The sequence below is a fragment of the Chelonia mydas genome, chromosome 25 (assembly GCF_015237465.2).
Source record: "Chelonia mydas isolate rCheMyd1 chromosome 25, rCheMyd1.pri.v2, whole genome shotgun sequence".
Classification (NCBI taxonomy): Eukaryota; Metazoa; Chordata; order Testudines; family Cheloniidae; genus Chelonia; species Chelonia mydas.
This window is the reverse complement of record NC_057858.1, coordinates 8,350,219-8,364,664: the sequence shown is the minus strand read 5'-3', so window position 1 is coordinate 8,364,664 and position 14,446 is coordinate 8,350,219.

The following is a 14,446-nucleotide window of genomic DNA, read 5'->3' as shown; positions in this document are numbered from 1 at the left end:
CTCCCCTCCCTGGGGCAATGTGGCGCCGTCTGGAGGAAGGCCCTGTTGCGTAAGGGGGTGGGGGGGTTCGTACATGCATGGGCCCCACCGTTAATGGGGTTGCATGACACGCTCGTCACTGGTGGTGGTGCCCAGCACCGTTGGGGGTGGGCTGTATCGTCTCCGCTCCTTAGGCGAGAGAGAGGATTTACAGACAGGAAGCTGGCGGGCAGTGTGGCCCAGTGGGATGAGCACGACCCTGGGTGTCCTGGTTTAGGCTCTGCCACTGCCCTGCTGGATGACCTTGGGTGAGTCACTTCAGCTATCCGGTACCTTCCCGCCCCGGGTCCCTGTTCTCTGGTTAGGTCGCAGGCTCTGCGTGTGTCCAGTGCCTCGTGCGCTGGGGAGCTGGCCGGGGCTGGCGCTGGAGGAATATGAATAATTCATCATCCGAGACAAGAGCAGGCGGTCTCATCCTGATTTCATGCTGCTATTGGTGGAGTTAATCTGAATTTAAACCAGTGTAAATGCAAAAGGAGAGGCAGGCCCCTGGGCTTTGACTGAAGCAGCCATTAAAATCCATGGGGGATAAGCGGAGTGGGGTTGATTTTCCTCTTCTTCCTGACTCGCCCCTCGGGCTCATTCCACCGACATCAATGGTCAGTTTCCCCAGTGTGAGTGCAGAGCAGAGCCGGTGTGGTGGGTGAGCTGGAGGGGAGACGGGGGATATTCTGGGGCAGGCCCAGTCGGGTCGGGCCATGCCTGATTGCGGGCAAGGCAGATTTCGAACCCCTCAGGGGGAAGCTGCTCGCAAGCCACGGTGCTGGGCGAGTCACTAGGGTGAGATTCAGCAGCAAGGGAAAGGCAGTGCGGGAGGAGGAGCGTCTCCTGGGAGAAGGGCTGGCTAGTGCCGGGATGGGGGCCAGTGTTTTCCCCAGGAATTGAAATGGGGGGGGGTGTTCAAATTTACAGGGTGAGGGGTGTCAGGGCCGATGAGGGGTTAGACCGTGAGGGTGAAGATGGCTCTATGGCACCATAGCAAAAACTGAAAAATGTTTCATGACCATTTAATTAGATTTAATTCATGTTTTAAAATCATCACAAAAATTAAAGTTGGCTACTCAAGCCTTCTGTGAAGCAAGACGTCTTCATCCTTCTTGGTTTCTTGTTATAATTTTGCACAACTCCGTTAATGAACTTCTTGAATGCAATGCGTTCATCTTTGGTGGCTTCTCGTGTGACCGGTACTTGCATTCCTTCAGTTGCTAGGCTCATGAGTTCATTCACACGATCAGGCAGAAGGCGACGTCTTTCAGAACACAAAATTCTATTCAATGAGGCAAAAGAACGCTTGACTGTCGCAGTTGTGACTGGGAGTAACGAGAGAGGAATTTCTACTTCTTTCAGCCCAGCACAAAGATCGGGTCGAGCCACCAATGATGATAAAAAAGTTGAAGTCAAAACTTCATTCATTCGTCGTATGATATTCCACTGTGTGTTCAAATCCTCTATTCTGTCCTGAGCACATGGCAGCCCCATGGCTGGTCGTGCCTCACTCCACTCAACTGTCGGTGTTTTATAGGACAGGGATCTGTAAAAGCTACGTAGAGGGTGAGTAGAATCTAGAAGTCGCGGTTGTCGATTTTTAAGAATCAAGTCTGTGTACTTTTTCAGGTGTCTTAACAAACACTTCTTGTCCTCTTCACTTAAGGATTCAATATAAATGCCTTCATTAGCCAACTTCTGGACTGAAGTCTTTGCTTCTTCCAGTACTTTTTCAGTGGATAGCTCTCGGATTGATCCAAGTGTAGCTTCTCTTGCTGGACAAAGTTCTACTACTTAGTTGTAGCAGATGCCCGGACGGCATTGTTTAATGACCCAAATGGTTTCACCAGTAGACTTACAAGGGAGAGAATGGCGATAGTCTTCTCTGAACGTAGTAGCAAAAGTAATCCACCAGCCTCACTACTTAGATCCATCCCATCTTGGTAGATACTTTCCAAAGCCACTAATAATGGCTGGAGTAATTTTAAGACAACAGCCAAGGATCGCTCATGAGAAAGCCAGAGGGTTTCCCCAGGTTGGACTAATTTGAACTTCAGTCCCAGTGTATCTTGTATATTTTCCAAGATATTCAGTCTTTTTGGACTCTTGCTGAAAAAAGAATATAATGAAGACATTAAATTTATAGCTTTTTTAATGTCTTTTGAAGAGTCTGCAGCTCGTACTAGTGCTAATTGGAGTAGATGGCCTCTGCAGCGTGTATAGGAGAGACTAGAGTTACACTTTTCTCTGAGCAAAGCTTGTACACCACCATGTCTTCTAAGTTTGCAGCTCCATCAAATGCAGAAGCAGCCATCTGTTTGGGGGTCCAACTGACAAGCATTTAACTCTTCTAAGATGCGGGTTGTCACAGATGCAGCCCATGTGTCTTCTATAACTTGAACATCTAGAAATGCATCTACTGGCCTACCCCTGACATCAAGGTAACGAACACAATGACTTAATACTTGACGCCCTTTTGCATCGGTGCATTCGTCAGCCATGTATGCACATTTTTTGTGTGGTGAGAGAGTTCTTCATGTTTTCAATTGTTGAGTCTTTCACTGTTGCACCGTAGGCGTCTAGCCAGTCAGCTGAGTTTCTTGCAGAAACAGAGTGAGCATTTGCTGGTCTTGTTCAGAACCAGTGTCCAACTTCAGGATGAACAAGTGAGAATGCACTTAACACTCACCTCCAGTTTGTAGTGTGCGGTATCTCTTGCTTAAATAGAAAGTAGGATGCCACAGCCATCATGGGCGCAGCAAGGGGACAGGGCTCTTCCCCTCCAGTTGCCCAATTGGAATCAGACATCACCGGCATCTGCCCTTTGGCAGGGGACGCGCCGCAAGTCGGGCAGGTTTCAGCCCAGTTCCAAGGGGCTGGCTCCTCAAAACCCCCTCCCCGGGTGGTAGGCCTGGCTGAGAAGCTGAATGGAGCTTGGGGACTCCCCGCTGCCCCCTAGAGGTGATGCCCCTGGGGGAGGGAAGTACAGGGGAAAGCTGCTACAGGGATAACAAAAGGGCTTTGCTTTCCATGGCCACCGACCTGGCGCTAAGAACAATCCCCTGGAGATGTGAGGTCCAGCTACTCCTCCCTCCCTCTTAGGCAGAGAGCCGGTGCTTGCCGCCTGCTTTGGTCCGCCTTGCTGGCAGCAGGTGGATGGGAAGGGGCTCATTTCCTCACACACCCCCTCCGGAGGGCAGGACGTTCCCCTCCATCCTCCCAGAGCCAAGGAGATGCTCCTGCAGCCAGGTTCCCCTGCCACCCGGTGCCCTAATGAAGCAGTCACTTGTCAGCCATCTATTGATCGGCCCAGCGGGAGCGGCGGTGTGATGGACACACGCCACGGCGGAGAGGCCGGTGGGAAGCTGTGTAGTTAATCTGTGTCTGCGCAGGCCGGCAAAGGGATAAGGAAAGGTGAGGAGCTGCGTTATCCCACGGGGCACGCGGGGAGGGCAGCTCAGCCCAGCCCAGCCAAGCTCAGCTTGCAAAAAGCCAAGCATTCAACCCGCCAGGCCCTGATGCCTGCAGTTCAATCCCCACCGCTGCTGGTTACCAGCTTACGATCAGCCACTTGACAGGGGAAGGTTTGCAGGCAAAACTAGCCAGAGAGAAGCATGGCCCAAGGACTCATGCTACTGTCCCCTCTCTAAGACAGTGCTCAGCAAAGTATCTCCTGGGACTGGCGTCATCCAGCGATCTGGGGTTAAGGGTGGGGCTGTGATCTTAGCTGGGGGAGGAAGATGCCTTGCCTAGACGCTGCCTGCTTAATTACCCATGAAACACAACAGATGGTGAAATGGCTTCAAGATGTTCTTTTGGAAACATTTAGGTGCTACTGGGCCCTCTCCCTCCCTCAGGCTCCCTCGTTTTCTCTTTTGCAGACAACTTAATAAAGTGTAAAAGGAATTAGGAGGAAGCGTGGAGGGGGGAGGAGGCAGGGTTAAGAAGGAAAAACACAGCCAGGATTGGCAGGCAGAGCTGGCGGGAGATGGCGGTGTCAGGATCATTAAATGCCCCGGGGCGACTGGAATCCTCAGCTCGGAGGGGCTCGGTTCGTGTCGCTGAATGTAAATCCAGCGGAGGTGCCTGAATGCTGCCCCAAGTGGAATCCATTATCCCTCGCCTTCCTTGCTTCTCACTGCTGCTGGTGCTGGTGCTCTCTTGGAGCGGGGGGCGGGGGGTGACCTGGGGATGTGTACGCATGTGAGTGTATATCCATATGTTCCCTTGCCTCTCATGTACAATAGCCGGCATGACATGGCTCGGTTTAAATCCCTCGTCAGATACCGCGTGTGCTCCTTCCCCGGGGGAGACTTTCAATACTCAGGAGAAAGCAGGAATCTTTGCATGGATCACGGTCTAGTCTAGTGGTTAGAGCACAGGGCTGGGAGTCAGGATTTACCGGCGCTCTGTTCCCAGTGCTGGGAGGGGAGCGTTGTTTGGCCGGGGGCCTGAGTCTCAGGCCTTGTGAGTGCTGTTCTGGGTGGGCGGGCTAGTGGACAGGCGCCTCACTGCTCCCTGCTGGACAGGATCAGAACTGCTCACCTGTATGTCCCGGGCCCTATTCTGCAACAGGGGAAAGGAGATTCTCTGTGAGCTCAGGTGGAGTCCTGGGAGCAGGAGGATCAGCGTTCTAGCCCTGTTCCTGCCGGGGAGCTCTGAGCAGCCACAAAGGTCAAGTTACCAATCTGGCCTGCTTTGGCTGAGAAATACGAGTTGTGCTAGCCCCCCAGGGCGGCGGGAGACCTGATGTGTTATGATGTTCCATCAGACCCGAATTAAAAGAGCAACCTTGCCTGCCACCCTGCTGCCAGGAATGCGCTTCTTGCTGGTAAGATCTTGGTCCAGCACATGTAAAAAAACCAGTCCCTGCGTCTAGCTCAGGAGCTGAGAGGGTATGGCTGCCACCCACGCCCCTGTTCCTCTCTCCCATCCCCCCTTTCTCATGGTTCTGCGCTGCCGCAGGGCACGCCCGCGCCCCCATCTCTCCCACCGCTGCTGGTCCGGCATTCAGCTTTCCCAGGATTCTCACTGGCCAGCCCTTTTCCTGGCATCTTTTTGAATAAATTACCTCCCTCCCAGCGCCAGGGTTACAACTGCAGTACCCAGAGCTGGCAGGGAGCTGGCTTGGAATACCCCACCTCTTGATGCCCACTTCTCCTAGCCCCCCTTCCAAACTGAAATTGGCTGAGGGTGGAGGAAGGCGAAGAGAAAGAGGCTCCAGTGGGACCTTGCAGGGCTCCTCTGACCTGTGTCTCCAGCGTGAGGGCTGGCCATCATCACAGTCGTTGGCGTCTCCTGAGCACAAGGAATTTCCAGGATAGGGGCCTCTGGGCCACCAGCCATTGCAGTTGGATGGGAAGTGACGGCAATGCACAAAGATAATTCATCTCTTTCTGGCCATCATCCCCAGACCCTAGCACGCGGCTCTCTCTCTCTGTCTTCACACACAGCTTCTATCTAGCTGACCCCCGTTACTGGAGTGACTGGGTCCCCCGGCAAGGGGATAGGGGCTGCCCTGGCCTAGTTTCCCTTGCAGAGAAACTCAAATGCCTGATCTTCTCTGTGTTTTCCCCTGGGGTCGGCTCCTGCGGCCTTTCCCAGCAGCAACCGCGAGGCCTCGGTCACATCTGTGCCGCTCCAGTAAGGAGCATCAGGATTTGGGTTTCTGGGTGCAAGCCCCCGCTAAGCGTCTGTTTGAACTCAGCAGCCAGAGCCGAATGTTTCTATAGATGTTTGCCTCGTGCTCATGGTAACCAAATTTCTCTGGCTGGCGGCAGCTGCCTCGGGGCCTTGATATTCCCCACCGTGATTATTGGGGCTCTGCGTTCATTGCCAGGCCTGTTAGCGCTTGTGCGTCACAATGGCCACGTTCAAGGCAGCGGGTCGGGGCGGTGACCTATCTATCTATCTATCTATCTATCTATCTATCTATCTATCTATCTATGTTTTATTCCCATACACACCCATCCATCCATCTATCTGTCTATGGCATTTCTCACAGGCTCATCACTATAGTATCCAGGCATTTGATCCAGGACACAAGATCACTGCTCCCCAGTACCCAGCAGGACTGAAATCCATCCGACAGCAGGGACAAGGCTTAGAAATGGAAAGCAGCCCATGGCTCTGAGCAGGAACGTAGCGCCAGCCTCTGCCACGGGGCAGCAGTTGGTTGTGCCACCTGTACGGGGCCAGGGTGATGGCCAGGCCATCGGCAGAGACAAACGGATGTGCAGCTGGTTCCCAGTCGCTAGCAGAGCGTGGGGCAGGCACACGCGTGTGATCTGATTGTACGTGATACTGGGGAGCCAGCACTTGCCCTGATTCCCCTTCTTCCCGGGGGTGCTGCTGCAAATCAGGGAGGAAGCAGCAGCCACCCAGTGGCTCTGAGACATCAGCTCGCCAGCTCTCTGGCTCGAAATGTCCAGCCTGATCGGGCAGGAGGTGAGCGGCCCAGCGGCTGCAGAGAGGCCCCGGCACCGGCTGCCTGTGGGCAAGCCCCCTGCAGTTGTGTGGCCCATCAGCCACAAGCTTGCCCAGCTGGGGAATTAAAACATTTGCCGGCCCTCCCCAGCCCCAACACTGGAGCCCTTTCTTCCCCCTCTAAGCCCTATCCTGTTGCCCAGCTGCTGGCTGGCCAGCCTGCAGGCCTGGGTCCTGCCCCCCTCCCAGCCCCCGGCTGCTGTTGCATTTGATTCTCAGGCCTCAGGCGTGCAGGAGAACAAAACTGCCCATTGAAGGGATAACCTGACACTGGTTAACATGTGTGGTTAACAACTGGTGGCAGCATCCGTAGTTGGGGAGGGAATGGTGGGGGCATCTGGCATAGCCTGTGGGGACACGTGTTGGACCTAATTGTCTCTATTGCAGAGACGGGTAGAGATGGAGCCAGGCTGCCAAGTTCACATCCATCCTGGGGCAGTATCTGTCCGGTGCCCGTCCCTGGGTCAGTATCCGTGTCCGGTGCCCATCCCTGGGGCAGTATCCATGTCTGGTGCCCGTCCCTGGGGCAGTATCTGTGTCTGGTGCCCGTTTGATGAATCCACCTCTAAGTCTGTGAAGCAATGTACTTAATAGACTGAAATCACCAGGCTCCTTGAGTCAGTTTCTATCCCGACACAGTAACCGACCCCAGGTGCTAAAAACACCAGGAGCCAGCCCCTCCCCCACCCCGATCATGAGATTTGCTTTAAAATCATGGGATTTAAAAAAACAACACAACTATAAACATATTTTAATTTGCCTCTGGTTTCTGAGCCTATAGGTCACATTTTCCAAGTTTTCTTAATCACAAGGGGGTTAAACAAAAGGTGAGATTATAATGGAATCACCAGACTCCAGGAGCTGGTGCTTTAAGAAAAAAGACCAAATATCTTTCCATAAAATCGCACCAGCTGGCTAAATTGCAGCGTGATCATAACAACAAATCCCTCCTTTGGGCCTCTGTCCTGCAATTCTCTCTTTTTTGCGGGGGTTGCATCTTGCTCACGCTGGGCCGTTACCCTGCGGCAGCACGGTGTGACAAGGCTGCGCGCTTCCTGCATATTGTGCTCGCTTCCCCCTCCCGGGCGCTACCATGTTAATAGATACCCGGGGCCTATTTGTCTGGGGAAGCCTGTGCGTGTAATAAAGTAAGTCTGGACTGCAGCCACCGGAGACTTTCCTGGGTCAGCTCCTTCGCTTTAAATGAGGTTTGTGTGCTTCTGGCTTCGATTCACACCCGTTTATAATCCCTTTATTACCAGCCTGGGGGCCTCGCACTTAATAAGAAATACTACAGATCTCTTCAATTAGATACAGAGTCTGGAGAACCTCAAAGCACTTTCCAGCGCTCCCTGCTTAGGGGGATGGTACGCCTCTTGATGAAATGCAGCCACCTCTGGGGTGGGCCCCGCTCAGTCGTTTGCAGCAGGCAGAGTGACGTGTGACTTCTCCAGTAGCAGCGGGATTTATAAAGCAGAATGGAATTATCCTGCACTGGGCTTCGCCTGCCGTAGATGCCTGATTCTTTATGAAAAGTGACAGGGATCTTTAGTGACCGATTGCAAGGGGGCATAGTGACCGATTGCAAGGGGGCAAAGCCTAGGATTTATGTTGCATCCAAAAAGGCAATGCCCCGTTAGCACTACACTGGGGCATTGGGGTCAGCATGGACTCAGAGGGGAGAGCGCCCCCTATTGAACCCATTCCCAGAAGCAGGGTGCCCCCTATCATCACACTGGGGCATTGGGGTCAGCACAGACTCAGAAGGGAGAGCGCCCCCTATTGGAGCCCCATGTCCCATTCCCAGCAGCACAGGGCCCCCTAGCACCGCACTGGGGCATTGCGGCAGCTCTGACTCAGAGGGGAGAGCGCCCCCTACTGCGTCACTCGTTCCACTCCCTAAAGCAACCCCTCCTGCTGGAGGACTGCCATCCAAGTACTGACCAGTCCTGCTTACTTTACATTCGGGATACACCCGGAGCAGAACACGGGATCCAAACTGTGGCAAGGTCAGACCCAGACTCACATTGCCAGCCTAGCCCAGACCCCTGAATCCGAGCCAGCGGCAACTTTGGCTGAGGATCGCCAGCCCAGCGTGTGGCTCAGCCCCTCTCTCGGGCTACGGGCTGCGAGGAGATCCCAGCCAAGACAAGGGGAGGGGCTGGGAACACCCCCAAGGCCAGGGTTCTGGGGGCCATCACGGGAGCTGGCTGCCCCCTAAGGGCCCCTTTCCTCTTTGCAGCAAAGGCCTGGCGGGTTTCTCTTCCTCAGTGCCTCACTGTCCTGAGAGGCTTTCGTTTGGGTCAAGCCACACGGCCCGCGCTGCCATGGGAAGCCTGGATCTCTTCTCAGGCCTCAGGGGAGATTCCTCTGGGATCTATGGAGCATGGAGGCCCCAAGACTGGAGCAAACCTATTGTGTGGGTCCCTTTCATCGTCCAGAGCCCCCCGCAGGGTCTGACTGGGAGAGGGGGAAGGTGTTGGCTGCTTCTGGAAGCACCGGGGGAACCATGAGGGGGTTTCACTCGAGGCTGGGAGGCAGGGACTGGCTTGGGATTTTAGCGTTGCTCAAACATTGAGATCCTTCCCCATGCGCAGGGGTTTGACTGGAAGCTCTTTGGGGCAGACATTGTCTTTTTGTTCTGGTTTTGTTGCAATACAGATTGTTATGAGATTATTAACAGCGTATGCAACATGGGCAGCATTGAATGTGCCAAGAACTCCTCTTTCTTTCTTTCTTTCTTTCTTTCTTTCTTTCTTTCTTTCTTTCCCTGTTCTCTGTCTTCCATCCCCACGTTGTTTCTGTCCCAGCCAGATGTTGCTGGCAAATCAGATGTTGGTGCATGTGATTGCCCAGCCATCTCCCTTTGCCCGCGTCAGGGCAGCTTGCAGGGAGAGGCTCTTTCTCTCGACCATCAGCGTTTTCCATACCCACATACCCCCACCCCCGGGCGCCACCCCACGGCCTCGCGATCATGGCACAAAGAACTAGGCACAGCCGGGGTAGGGAGAGAGGACGGAAGCGGAGGGCAGGATGCTGCACGACAAGGTGCTGTTGGAGGGGAGGGTTTCTGCTTGGCTGGCAGGAGCGTTGCCTCAGCAAACATTCAGCGTGGCTCTGTGCAGGAGGCATCTGGGAGGGTCAGGCCTGGGTCCCCTCCAAGCGGGCATTGTTAAGAGACTTTATTATCTCCTCCAGCAGCTGGGCAGAGGCAGGTCAGGGCTCCTCGGCGCACCTGCCTGCAGGAAGGCCCCAGATATAAAACCAGAGGAGTTATTTTCCAAAGGTAATTGCAACCGTGAAGCCTGGGCTGTGAATGTGACCTATTCCCCAAGACCTCACCAGAGCCCAGCCAGGGGAGTGGGAGATGGAGCCGTACCCCTCTAGCAGCTCCCCAGTGCACATCCCCAGGGCTCACTAGGGACCATTCTGATCTCGTGTGTGACATGGATCTGAGCCCAGAGAGCACGTCCAGCCCCCTGGCCCCCGAGTATGAATGGTACTAATTAAGTGCCTGGCTAGCACGCTCAGGTCTGCTGGGCCGTGAAGCCTGAGTTCCCCCCTTAGATGGGATCATGGTGCTGTAGCTTGCCCCATCTCTGGTCTAGGGCCAATCAGTCCCCAGGGCTGTTACTCAGCTCCTCCAAATTACCCGCAAAGCGCTGTCTAATCAAATCCCCCCTGGGCCCTCCAGCGCCTCCTGCTGGTGGAGAGCGGGGCTGCTGTTGTGCTTGACCCATATGTTGCCACGCTCCAGGAGACCGCTCCATCCAGACAGAAAATCGGAGTGCTCCACCCCAGACCTGGACTCAACCCTAGCCAGAAACTGGAATCCCACCCAGTACCATCCCAGTCAGGCAGGGCCTTAGCACACCCCATCACTCCTAGTCCTTTCTCTCTCTCTCTCCGTCTTTCACTTTGTCTCCCACCGACAGGCACGTGGAGGAAATATGTATTTACACGCATGTTTTGATGAATTATTTATAAAGCAGGTGACCTCATTCATTCAGATTGATTTTCCTGTGTGTCACTCCAATTATATTGTGTTCCTTTAACAGGAGGCTAGACAGTAAGTTAGTTATCGTGACTTCAGCTCACTTGGCACTTTTGAGGATTAGACTCTGCGGTGCAGGGACGGACGCTTTGCTCCGCTCGTTTAATCATTAAACAGACTTTTGCACGGCTTAAGAATTTGTTTGTGTTCTTTTTACATTATTTAATTAGTTGTCCTGGAGCCAGAGAGAGTTCACACACGCTGGCACTCTGGCACACACACATGGATATACCTGCACTATCGCACACACACATTGATACAAACACACTCACTGACAATCACACACACTTTATACAGTCACACACAGACATTAACACGCAAACACCATTATACACGTACACATCCCTTTATAAGCACATATATTCACACACACGGTGATAGTCACACACCACAACATGTCTACTCTGACACACACCTTCACACAGACACATGCTGACACAATCACATACGTGTCGCATGCTGTGTATTTGTAGCTGTGACAGTCCCAGGATATCAGCGAGACAAGGTGTGTGAGATACAAGATACTGCCTCACCTTCCTTGTCGCTCCACAATCACATACACTCACACACAATGACACATACCTTTATTCAGACACACACACACACTCAAAATCAAGCACACACATAGACACAGTCACACACTGCCACATACATTTATATACACGCAAACATACACATGCACAGACAACTCACAAACACACACTGGCACAATAATGCACAAACACATCTGCATTTCCACCTGCTGTCACACACTGACACAATCACATACACACAGGGTTAGGTGAGCCATTGTTACTGGGAGATACCTTGAATGAAGCTGACTGGGAAGGAGGGATAGCTCAGTGGTTTGAGCATTGGCCTGCTAAACCCAGGCTTGTGAGTTTAATCCTTGAGGGGGCCATTTAGGGATCCAGGGCAAAAATTGGGGATTGGTTGAGCTTTGAGCGGGGGGTTGGACTAGATGACCTCCTGAGGTCCCTTCCAACCCTGAGATTCTATGATGATTCTACTCCTCTGATAGTAACAGATTTATATGCAGTGTTGTAGCTGTGTCTATCCCAGGATATTAGAGGGATGAGGTAATATATCTTTTATTGGACCAACCTCTGTTGGTGAGAGAGAGACAAGCTTTCCAGCCACACAGAGCTCTTCTTCAGGTCTGGAAAAGGAACTCCCAGCGCAAGGTGGAACAGATCGTTTAGCATAACTAATTAGCACATATTGTAAGAGGCCATTCCAGGTAGAGTGGCCCGTTCACACCTCTGCAGTATGCACTGGTGTACCTCATCCCGCGCACTACGTGGCCCAGTAACAACGATGTGGGTGAAACCGGATAATCACGATGCTCTTGAATGAACTGACACAGGAAAATGCTAAAAGACAAGCACACCCTGTGGGCGAACATTTTCACAAGGCGATCGCTCTACAGATGACCTCTCACTCCTCATCCGCAAAGGAAACCTGCACAACACTTTCAAAAGACGAACCTGGGAGCTTAAATTCATTACTCTGCTAGACACTTAAAATCATGGCCTGAACAGACACCCTGGATTTATGGCTAATTACAACAATCTGTAACCCACCCACCCCCTCTTTTGGTCTATGATTGCAGAAGTATTAACAGACCAAGATTGTCAAAAGAGACTAGTGGCTTTGGGTTGCCCAATTTTTGGGTGCTCATCTTGAGACATCATGAAGGGGCCTGAGCTTCAGAATGTGCTGAATATTCCCCTGCTGAAATCCAGAGCCACACAAAAAGACACGTCCTTTTGGAAGGTTTAGCCTAAGGGACTTGGCCCAGGTCATACTGGGAGCCAGGAATGGGTCCACCAGCTATCAAGATTGCTTCGTGCAGTTTTGGGTCTCATTGCAAAGCCACACCACAAGCTGGGGTTGCTGAAGGGAATGAATGTGGGGTTCCCTTGGGCACACCGAGGCTGGGGCCACGCTTTGAACCAGCCGCTGATTTATGCTGCTTGGATGACAACCATGCAAGCCTCAGTAGCATGGCATGTTTTAAAGTGGCCATCAACACCCTGAGGCTTGGGGGATGGTATGATGAGGTTGTCTGCAATGGCATATGGCCCACCTGCAACTGCAATTAGCAAATATCTTCCACAGCTGGAGATGGGACACTAGCTGGGGAGGGCTCTGAGTTATTGCAGAGAATTCTTTACCAGGTGTCTCCCTGGTGGGTCTCACCCACATGCTCAGGGGCTAACTCACCATATTTGGGGCCAGGAAGGAATTTTCCCCAAAGTCAGATTGGCAGAGACCCTGGGGGTTTCCGCCTTCCTCTGCAGCGTGGGGCACAGGTCACTTGCTGGTTTGAACCCGTCAGGAATAGGGCCTGCAGCCCAGCTGGTCTCCAGGTAGCCTCATTAGCACAACTGGCCTGCAGCAGGCTGCCTGACTGTCCAGGCCACCAGATTGGCTGCAGGGGCCAGCAGGTCATCTCTTAAGCCAACAGCAGCTTGCGGGCTGCTCAGTGGTGATGCCCACCACTGTGCCTGCTCCTGCCATGAACCCCTCCTTGCCTGCTACCCTGCTTGCTCTGGTTGCTGCCCTCCGTTTGACCCTTGGCTTCTCGCTACTGACTCTGTCCCAGTCTTGGTTCCTGGTGCCCACTCTGACCACTAGGCTACACTGCCCTTGTCCCAGTCAGCTGACAGAGCTAGAGGAAATGGTGGATCTTCTGTAACTTCAGTAACTCAGCCCATGGTGAGGTCCTGCGGCCTTCTCTGAGTCTGTGTCTTGGCCCAAAGTCTGGTGTTTTGGGCTGAATTTAGCCTTGACTTTTTGGGTTAATCTGAATCGGAAACTCAAAGTGGAACCCAAACCAGCCTTCTAGGTCAGTGATTCTCAAACTTTTTGTACTGGCGACCCCTCTCACCCAGCAAGCCTCTGAGTGCGACCCTCCCCGCACCTTATAAATGAAAAACCCATTTATATTTAACACTATTTTAAAGTGATATTTATAAGTTTGTTAATATCACTTTTCCCAGCAGACTTACTAGCGCACACTTCACAGCAGACTTGCTGGTGCCGGGAGGCTGTGAAAAGTAATCTTTGTAAGTTTGGTAGTATCCCTTTTCACAGCAGAGTTAGCGTCCCATTGCCCCCCTCACTTCTGTGCCGCCGCTGCCAGCAGGAGTGTAGAAGAAAGGGTGGCAATGGGGTGCTAACTCTGCTGTGAAAAGTGGTATTTGTATGTGTGTTAATATCACTTTTCACAGCTGGTGAAGACTTCACAGCAGACCTAGCTAGCTGGGGGGCATGTACTCGCAACCCCCATGTAATAACCTCACGACCCCCTGTTTGAGAACCTCTGTTCTCGGTACTGATCACCCTAGCATCTGCTCTCCCCACAGCCATCAGTGAACGCACTCCTCCCCGCGCAGCAGCCAGGGAAGGATCATTATCCCTGCTTTACAGATGGGAACTGACACACCAAGAGGGTAAGGCCAGGATTTTAAAAATAGCTCCACAGCTCCTGCTGGGGGGGGGCTGGCTCTCCAGAAGAGCTCAGCCCCCAGTGAGGTCCCCGAAGAAGTGGCCAGGTTTTCCCAAGTGGCTCAGCACTTTGGGTGCATTGCTCTAGCGGGAATCGATCCGCGAGGGTCACACCGGGAACTGCTGGAAAATCTGGCTCTTGTTTCAAGTGTCTCAAGGGGAGCAGAGCAGGTTTGAAAAATCCGGCACCATTTGTGGGTGCTGAGTTCCGGGGCAAAGCCCGGCGCTTGCCCCCCGGTATGCAAGGAGTCCAGGGCAGGGCTGGGAATCAAACCAAGATCTCCCGTCTATTGCCTGCATCAGCATCTTCCTGCTGCATTTCATGTCTGTGGGTGACCTGAAACTGATGGATTCACGTAAGCAGATGGA